Below are 10,086 nucleotides of genomic sequence, written 5' to 3'. Positions count from 1 at the left end.
ATTTACCGGAACGGAAATGAATCAACACTCCGGCAAAAGATAGGTCACTCGGATTTTCCCTGCGATACAAAAATGTCCATACACATACAACGATGCTTAGCTTGCAATTCCATCCGGATCAATTATCATAAGCATTCACACATGAGCTCACCGACACAATACCATAGTTCTACTCTATTCAACACATCGAGGAGTAGAGAAGGAGGAGATCGACTTTTAGCTCACCGACTCGGGTGTGGAGGAAATAGCTAGAGGTAGCCCCAATGACGATCACTCCAAGGAGACATTACTCTACAAAGCCTGCATAGTCCACCGAGTGAAAAATTTAGATCATCAAATCTCATATAGCATTTTTTTATCACAAAGTGATAATGACATAAAAATAATTAAATTTTCCAATACATTTCTATATTGAAAAAAAATACAAAAAAATCTATACCTATTCACTAGTTTTATTTCCTATTCGAAAAACAATTTTATATTCAAAAAACTATTCCCTAGTTTTCTATTACTAAAATTTTCTAGTTCTAACCCTAACAAACTATGTCTACAACATCCTACTTCTAGCCCTAACATTTACTAAAAATACCTTAGTAAAACCCTAAATTATCTTATATATAAACCTAACATAACTAAATTAAGCACTTACTAAATAAACTACTTCTATTAAGTACTTACTAAATATCACTTACTAAATAAACTAAATTAAGGACTTACTAACAATACTAAATAAACTGCATTATCAATGAGGAGAGATGGAGGGAAGAGGGAGGAGGAGGAGGTAGGAGAGAGGAGGAGGGAGTGGGAGGCCGAGGGAGGAGGGAGGAGAGTGGAGGAGGGAGGAGCGGAGGAGGGTGGTGGGAGGAGGACGAGGAGGAGGGATGAGGACGCGATCGGAGGAGGGAGGAGGGTGCGACAGGAGGAGGGACGAGGAGTAGGAGAGGCGCCGCATACCGAGGAAGGAGAAGCGAGGGCGGTGGCGGCAACACGGCGGTGGGGGTGGGTCGTACATCGGCGGCGGCGGTGGACGAGCGTAGAGAGTGAAAGTGGGAGTGGAGAGGGGGAGAGTGAGGGGTGGTTGTTGGAGAAGATAGGATGGGTTTAGCAATAGCGCGTTTCAGGGGTATGCGCTACTTCCACACTTTGCCTGGCGGCAACGGTTTGGTAACTTTAATAGTAGAGCCCTTTGTCCTTGTCGTGCAGCTGCTATATCTGTAGCAGCAGCGCCTTATGTGGATACGCGCTGCTGCTAAGTACCAGCAGCGCTTCTTTTTAACCCCCGCTACTACTAAGGTTCTGTGTATAAGGTTTTCCCTAGTAGTGGGGGGGGGGGCGCCGCACACGTCTTGGAACAATTGATGTGTGTTCTAGGCCCCCCCCCCCCCGCGTATATAAAGGAGGGAGGGAGAGGAGGCCGTCCCTAGGCATACCCCAAGTAGGAGGAGTCCTACTTCGGCCCCCTCCTTCCTTTTACCGGAGGGGGGAAGGGGGAAAGAGAGGGAGAGGGAGAAGTAAACGGATGTGGCACTCCCTCCCATTGTGCAATTCGGACTCCTCCCTGGTGGGGGGGGGGCGCGACCCCTATGTGGGCTGGTGTGCCTCCACCCTATGGCCCATATATTTCCCCGGGGGGTTCCGGTAACCCCTCCGGTACTCCGATATGTACTCGATACATTCCGCAACCCTTCCGTTGTCCAAATACTACCTTCCATTATATGAATCTTTGCCTCTAGAACATTTCGAGACTCCTCGTCGTGTCTGTGATCTCATCCGGGACTCCAAACACCTTCGGTCACCAAAACACATAATTCAGATAATACATATCATCATCGAATGTTAAGCGTGCGGACCCTGCGGGTTTGAGAACTATGTAGACATGACCTAGACACCTCTCCGGTCAATAATCCATAGCGGAACCTAGATGGTGATATTGGTTCCCACATATTCTACGAAGATCTTTATCGGTCGAACCGCTATGTCAACATATGTTATTCCCTTTGTCATCGGTATGTTACTTGCCCGAGATTCGATCGTCGGTATCTTCATACCTAGTTCAATCTTGTTACCGGCAAGTCTCTTTACTCGTTCCGAATGCATCATCCCGTAACTAACTCATTAGTCACATTGCTTGCAAGGCTTCATATGATGTGCATTACCGAGAGGACCCAGAGATACCTCTCTGATACTCGGAGTGACAAATCCTAATCTCGATCTATGCCAACCCAACAAACACCTTCGGAGATAGCTGTAGAGTATCTTTATAATCACCCAGTTACGTCACTACTAGGAAAAGGCCTGCTAGTGGCGCACCTGTTTTGGCCATTAATGGCGCACTACAGGTGAACCACTAGCATCACGCCACTAGTAATTAATACTAATGGCGCACCCCTAGTGCGCCATTAGTATACCAGATACTAATGGTGCACCAGGGAATGCGCCATTAGTATATCACATGGTGCGCCATTAGTATGCCTCCCAAGGGGCCATATTTACCCATGTGCTCTGGCTTACTAATGGCGCACTTGTAGATGATGGGCCACTAGTGTGCTCACTGCAGTGCGCCATTAAAGTGCAGAGTGGTGCGCCACTAGTATGAATATTAGGGATTTTTTTCTTTTCTGACATTTGCACAGGTTACAAAACATATTACTGCATAGAATATAGACAGCACAACATATAAACAACAGATTTATCAAATACAATAGAAGATTAGTCTCCGAATACAATTCATCATATTAGTCTCCGAAGTTAAAATACCGAACAAAGTTAGAACACTACAAGTCTCGAGACCGCGAGTAGCGAGTTTGTCTTCACATTACAAGTCGATATCGATCATCTAAACTACCATCACATAGAAGAGAGATGCGGTCATCACAATGAGCATCATCGCGATGAAACTGGTCTTCATCCGGTTCCTCCAACGCTCCCTCCTCTCTCCCGCTAGATAGTGCGCGTATCTAACTTCCGCCTCCGCCCTAGTGGTGTACCCTTTGTAACTGTTACCGCTGAAACAGTGAACCTAGCTCCGACACTCCTCCCAGTCGTCGTAGACTCCGGGAACCTTACCCTTGTACACGACATACAACGACATCTCTATGCACTAGCCAAGCAAAACGTTAGTAGCAATTCATAGACAATACATAAGCAATATATAAGTATGCAACAAAAGGATCGGAAGAGAAAAGCAACACATTAATAGCACGATTCATGGTCCTACTAATAAATAGCATCGATTACATATAAGTTGAACGACTGTCCAAACCAAAGAGACATACAAGTTCATTAAAGTTTAATATTAAAACATGAGACAATCGACATTTCAGAACTACATAGCATCACTACTTTCGACTCGACTCAGGGACCGGAGCGTGGATGAAGCCGCCGTCTTTCGTGATGGTCATGAAATCGTGGGCATTGTCAGCCTGCATTTGTAGCATTGTTTCTATCTCACTGTTGGACAGTTGATATCTGAGGTAGAACTGCCCCGAGGTACGAAGGACATCTTTATGGATGATTTCCGGAAACTCTGACTGGATGCGATAGAATTCTTGTCTGATGTCCGTGTCCTGGATTGCCGACAAGCGTGTGGCCCAATCTTTGATATTATTTGGTAGTAGAAGGTGATTATGGTCCCGTACGATCGCCTGCATGTGATGGAGGGCGTAGTAGGCATCCTTCTGACTGCCAGGCGGCTGCTTGACGCAGGGGAACGTCGTATTATGGGTGAACACGTGCTTGCCGTACCTACGAATTGTCCTGCTGAAGGTGCCTCCAGATCTGGCGTAGCCGGGGAGAACATCATCAAGAACTTTCTTGATATTTGTGTAGTCTTTCTTGGAGTGACGGTCCGAGTCGAAATACGTGGCCATGGAATATTCTGGGCTTAAGAGGATGAGTGTGCAATGTGTGTCACTGCACAAAACACGGAATGTTAGAAAAAAAAAGAACGATCAAAATCTAAGAAATCATATGTTACGGGGATGTGAGGGGATGACTTACTCGGGAAAGTAAGGCACGAGGAAGTTATCCTTATCTGGGTTTGCCAGAATGACGCCTTCGAGGTGTGAACTCGCGACTTGCCGGTCCCCTGCGCTACCCAAGATCTTGGCACGCATGTAGAGGGGTCAACTATCACGATGTCCGGGGTCTTGTCTCTAATGATCCGCATCTCCATACTCAGCGAAAATAGCCGAACGAAGGTGTAGTGTAGCGGATGAAGGTTAAACATAGCAAAGATGTCATCAAACCGCAGGACGATCGTACCCCTGATGGCGCTATCCACAAAGCCCTTGCCCTCTGGCACCTTGGCCACGAAAGCCGGGTATGCCACATCATTCTCGGAGAGACGCCGCTTCTCCAAAGAAAGAACACTGTCGTGCAGACACCGCATAGCACCGGTTGCAGCATTGAGCAGATTAATCAGTAGCATCGGCCTACCCACCACATGCACCCTCCTCGAGATATCCTGAGGTGAAGGTGGCCCGTCCTGAGCACGGATCGTACTCGGTGCCGGCTGGCTTGCACCGCCCTTGTTATTAGTTCTTTTCCGTCCCTTCTTCTGCTGTAATGGGATTGAGTTCTGCTCAAAGACCGCCTTATTGAGTGTGTTGGGGCTGATAATATTTCACACCTCGGCTATCTGAGGCTTGCTACGTCTTGAGCTTGTGTTGGTTTTCCTTGAAGAGGAAAGGGTGATGCAGCAATAGTAGCATAAGTATTTCCCTCAGTTTTTGAGAACCAAAGTATCAGTCCAGTAGGAGGCTCCTCAAAAGTCCCACACACCTACACAAACAAACAAAGAACTCGCAACCAATGCAATAAATAGGTTGTCAATCCCTTCACGGCCACTTGCAAAAGTGAGATCTAATAGAGATAGTATGATAAGATAAATATATTTTTTGGTATTTTATAATATAGATGCAAAAAGTAAAGATGCAAATAAAAGTAGATTGTAAGAAAATATGATAAGAGATAGACCCGGGGGCCATAGGTTTCACTAGTGGCTTCTCATTGGGTAAGGACACCGCAAGATTGAACCCAAAGCTAAGCACTTCTCCCATGGCAAGAAAGATCAATCTAGTAGGCCAAACCAAACTGATAATTCGAAGAGACTTGCAAAGATAACTCAATCATACATAAAAGAATTCAGAGGAGATTCAAATATTTCTCATAGATAAACTTGATCATAAACCCGCAATTCATCGGATCTCGACAAACACACCGCAAAAAGAGTTTACATCGAATAGATCTCCACAAGAGAGGGCGAGAACATTGTATTGAGATCCAAAAATAAGCAATACGGGATGTGCCTCTGGTTAGTAGGTTAGTCCCAAAATGATATAAATGTGTAAAATAAAGCCCATAAAAATCCAAAAGGGGTAATATAATAGCATGGAACAATAAAAAATTATAGATACGTTGGAGACGTATCAAGCATCCCCAAGCTTAATTCCTGCTCGTCCTCGAGTAGGTAAATGATAAAAACGGAATTTTTGATGTGGAATGCGACCTAGCATAATTCTCAATGTAATTTTCTTTATTGTGGCATGAATGTTTAGATCCAAATGATACAAAATAAAAGTTCATATTAACATGAAAATGGTGATACTTCAAGTATACTAATCAAAGTAATCATGTCTTCTCAAAATAACATGGCCAAAGAAAGTTATCCCTACAAAATCATATAGTCTGGTTGTTGCTCTATCTTCATCACACAAAGTATTTAATCATTCCCAACCCCGATGACAAGCCAAGCAATTGTTTCATACTTTAATAATCTCAAACTCTTTCAACTTTCACGCAATACATGAGCGTGAGCCATGGACATAGCACTATATGTGGAATAGAATGGTGGTTGTGGAGAAGACAAAAAGGAGAAGATAGTCTCACATCAACTAGGCGTATCAACGGGCTATGGAGATTCCCATTAATAGATATCAATTTGAGTGAGTAGGGATTGCCATGCAACGGATGCACTAGAGCTATAAATATATGAAAGCTCAACAAAAGAAACTAAGTGGGTGTGCATCCAACTCGCTTGCTCACGAAGACCTAGGGCATTTTGAGGAAGCCCATCATTGGAATATACAAGCCAAGTTTTGTAATGAAAAATTCCCACTAGTATATGAAAGTGACAACATATGAGGCTCTGTGTCATGAAGATCATGGTGCTACTTTGAAGCACAAGTGTGGAAAAAGAAATAGTAGCATTGTCCCTTCTCTATTTTTCTCTCATTTTATTTTTTTCTTTTATTTTTCTCTTTTTTTTATTTTTGTTCTTTGGCCTTTCTTTTTTTTTCTTTTTGGACTTTTCTTTTTTTCTTCTTTTTCTTCTTTCTTTTTTTTCTTTTTGTAAAGTCCGAAGTCTCATCCCGAATTGTGGGGGAATCATAGTCTTCATCATCCTTATCTCACTAGGACAATGCTCTAATAATGAAGATCATTACACTACTAGGAAAAGGGCTATAGATGAGATGGACACTAGTGGCGCACCTGTCATGTGGTGCGCCATTAGTATATACTAATGGCGCACCATGTTTTGGTGCGCCATTAGTGTGGAAGACACTAATGGCGCACCAAGCACATGGTGCGGCACTAGTAACAATTTTTTTCCAAACATACTAATGGCGCATCATGGCTCGGTGCGCCGTTACTAGTGCTAACTAGTAATGGCACACCGGCCACACAGTGCGCCACCACTGTTGTTTAAACTAGTAATGGCGCACTGTGCCACGGTGCGCCATTATAATATATAGTTTTTTTAATTTTTTGCAAAACTTCTAATGGCGCACGGCTGTGTGGTGCGCCATTAGTATGTTGTGTTACTAATGGCGCATGGCTGTGTGGTGCACCATTAGTAACCTGGGACCAGCTAGATATTTTGGACAGCCACACCTACACACTCACTTTCGCCACTTCATTCCCTCCACCTCCTTCTCCAAGCTTGTCGGCTGCCTCCTCCTCCTCACCTCATTTGCACCATAGATTCATCAAAATTAAATGGTGAAATTACCTTTTTTTGATAGGTAAGTAAGGGGAAAGTTATCTTCATGTTGTAGATCTAATTTTTTTCTCCCTAGCTCACTCCAATAACGTGCACATGCACTTTTTGTGACCTAGCTAGATCTATGTATGTTTGTGGTATTGCATATGTTTGTGGTGTTGCATATATGTTTGTGTTTGCAGGTACCGGTATTTGAAATGCGATAGTTGCCAATATTTTGCCGGAATGTTGATTCATTTCCATTTCGGCAAGAATTTTGGCACTATGCATTCTTTTTGGTCCTATTTTTAGGGAAAGTAATGCCAAATTTTTTCTTGGTTCTAAAGTATCGTTTTGCTCTACCCCGGAGGCGACCATGGTCCGCACGATGACCGAAGGCATCGTGAATAGGTTTTTGAGCTCCACGAAGGCCGAGATGCTTCAAAAGAACGAGACGGAGATAAGATATCCGTGTCGATTATTGCGGACCCGGATTCCGGGCAGGTGCGGGACCACCTACTCTTGCGTGGTTTCATGGATGGTTATCGGTGGCAAGGTGATGAAGATGACTATGAAGTCGTCCATGTGGGTCGGGCAAGAAATGAGGAAGGGCAGCAAGACAACCACCGTGGCGAGGGCGGGCGAGAAGAGAAGAATCTCCAGGACATGATCACGACGGTGATGCTGTACATAGTCATCATGTAGAAGATGCCGGACATGATGATAAGGAAGATCAAGACGAAGGGCATGATCATGAAGATGAAGATGCTGCAGCAGACGACGATGGAGGCTGGGTGAAGGACCCTCATATTCAAGAGCTGCTTCTCAAGAAGACGGATAACACAAGAGCTGCCGCCCGAGAGAAAGCCAAGCTGGATCAACTGGAGATAGACGCGGTTACTCCATTGTATGAAGGATGCAGGCCCGAGGATACCCGCCTGAAAGTAACGCTCATGGCTCTGGAGATGAAGGTAAAACACAAAATGACCGATGCATGCTTCGATGAGAACATGTCATTCTGGCACGAACGTCTTCCCAAGGGGAACAACTGCCAGACCAGTTTCAAGGAGGCGAAGAAAATCGTGTGTCCTCTGGATTTACCGCACGTGAAATACCATGTGTGCATGAACAATTGCATCACTTATCGGGACGAGCACGCGAAGTCTACCATATGTCCGGTGTGCGGCGTCACTCGATACAAGAAGAGGAAGAAAGCTCCTGGAAAATTGTTATGGTACTTTCCGATCACTCCTCGTCTGCAGCGGTATTTCGCGGACCCTAAGGTAGCAAAGCTCCTGTGTTGGCACGCGGATAGGGAGGAGAAGAAGCGGTAAGATGACGGAAATGATCCGGAGATAAATAAAAAAGACAAGATGCTGAGTCACCATAAGGATGCGAGCGAGTGGCAAGCGTTGAACTTCGAAGACCCAGAATTTGGGAAGGATCCAAGGAACATCGTGCTGGGCGCGAGCACCGATGGAGTCAATCCGTTTGGCAGCCAGAGAAGCACACATAGCACCTGGCCTGTGTTTGTGTGGATGTACAACCTTCCCCCCTGGTTGTGCATGAAGAGGAAGTACATTCACATGAGTATGCTAATTGAAGGGCCGAAACAACCAGGGAATGACATCAATCTGTATGTGGGGCTGCTGAAAGAGGAGCTAGACACGCTGTGGAAAACGCCAGCCAATACGTGGGACGCTGCAGAGAAAGAATATTTCCCTATGAGAGCCGCACTGCTTACGACGGTGCACGACTATCTCGGTTACGGATATCTCGCGGGGAAGGTGGTCCACGGATTTTCTGGATGCGTAAGGTGCATGGATGACACAATGTATCGCCAGCTAGATAGAGATCATGGGTCTTCGAAAACCATGTTCATGGGACATCGAAGGTGGCTTCGCGACGATGACCCATGGAGGAAACGCAAGGATCTGTTCGATGGTGAAACCGAACCCCGAAGGCGCCCACGTACGAGGAGCGGCGAGGAAATAGACGAGCTGTTGAAAAATTGGAAAGATTGCCCACTACCGGAAAAGAAGCAAAAGGCGCCAGAGCCGGGAAAGAAGCGAAAGGCGCCAGAGCCGCTTCTTATGGTATGGAAAACGAGGTCTGTTTTCTGGGACTTGCCGTACTGGAAGATCCACCGTGTGCCTCACAGCCTTGATGCCATGCATATCACGAAGAACGTGTACGAGAGTCTGCTTGGTACCCTGCTCAACATGCCAGGGAGGACCAAAGATGGGCCGAAAGCAAGGGCAGACTTGAAATAATGGGCATCAGGTAGGAGCTTCACGCTAATGATGATGATAATGATGATGATGATGATGATTGTGAAGATGATGATGAGGCGAAGCAGGACACAGAAAGTCGTCGCAAAGGCAAAAAGGCCAAGAAGACTGGAAATGACTACCCTCCCGCGTGCTTCACTCTAAGTCAGGAGGAGATCGAGCAGTTTTTCACCTGCCTCGTAGGAGTAAAACTTCCTTACGGTTACGCGGGGAAGATAAGCAGATACCTAGACCTAGCGAAGCAGAAGTTCAGCGGGATGAAGTCTCATGACTGTCACGTGCTGATGACGCAGATACTTCCAGTTACAATCCATGGGATCATGGACGCGCACGTCCATGAAACGCTATTTGGCCTATGCAACTTTTTCGACGTCATCTCTCCGAAGTCGGTTGGCGTGAGGCAACTCAGAAGGCTACAGGAAGAGATTGTGGTGATACCATACAAGCTTGAGATGTACTTCCCACCCGCATTCTTCGACGTTATGGTGCATCTGTTGGTCCATATCATGGAGGATATCATCCAACTCGGGCCGACGTTCCTGCACAACATGATGGCGTTCGAAAGGATGAATGGTGTCATCAAAGGATACGTTCCCAACATGTCACTTCCAGAGGGAAGTACAGCCAGGGGCTTTCTGACCGAAGAGTGCATCTCCTACTGCATGAATTATCTAGGCATCGAGAACCCTGTTGGTCTGCCCGTCAACAGGCACCTCGGCAGGCTCGCTGGATGGGGTCACCGTGAGGGTCGCCGTGAAATGCATGTCGACTTCGAGGGTCGACTCGCCGACTTTGAAAGAACAAACCTAGTCA

This window comes from Triticum aestivum, chromosome 4B (assembly GCF_018294505.1).
Source record: "Triticum aestivum cultivar Chinese Spring chromosome 4B, IWGSC CS RefSeq v2.1, whole genome shotgun sequence".
Classification (NCBI taxonomy): Eukaryota; Viridiplantae; Streptophyta; class Magnoliopsida; order Poales; family Poaceae; genus Triticum; species Triticum aestivum.
This window is presented reverse-complemented; position numbering follows the sequence as displayed.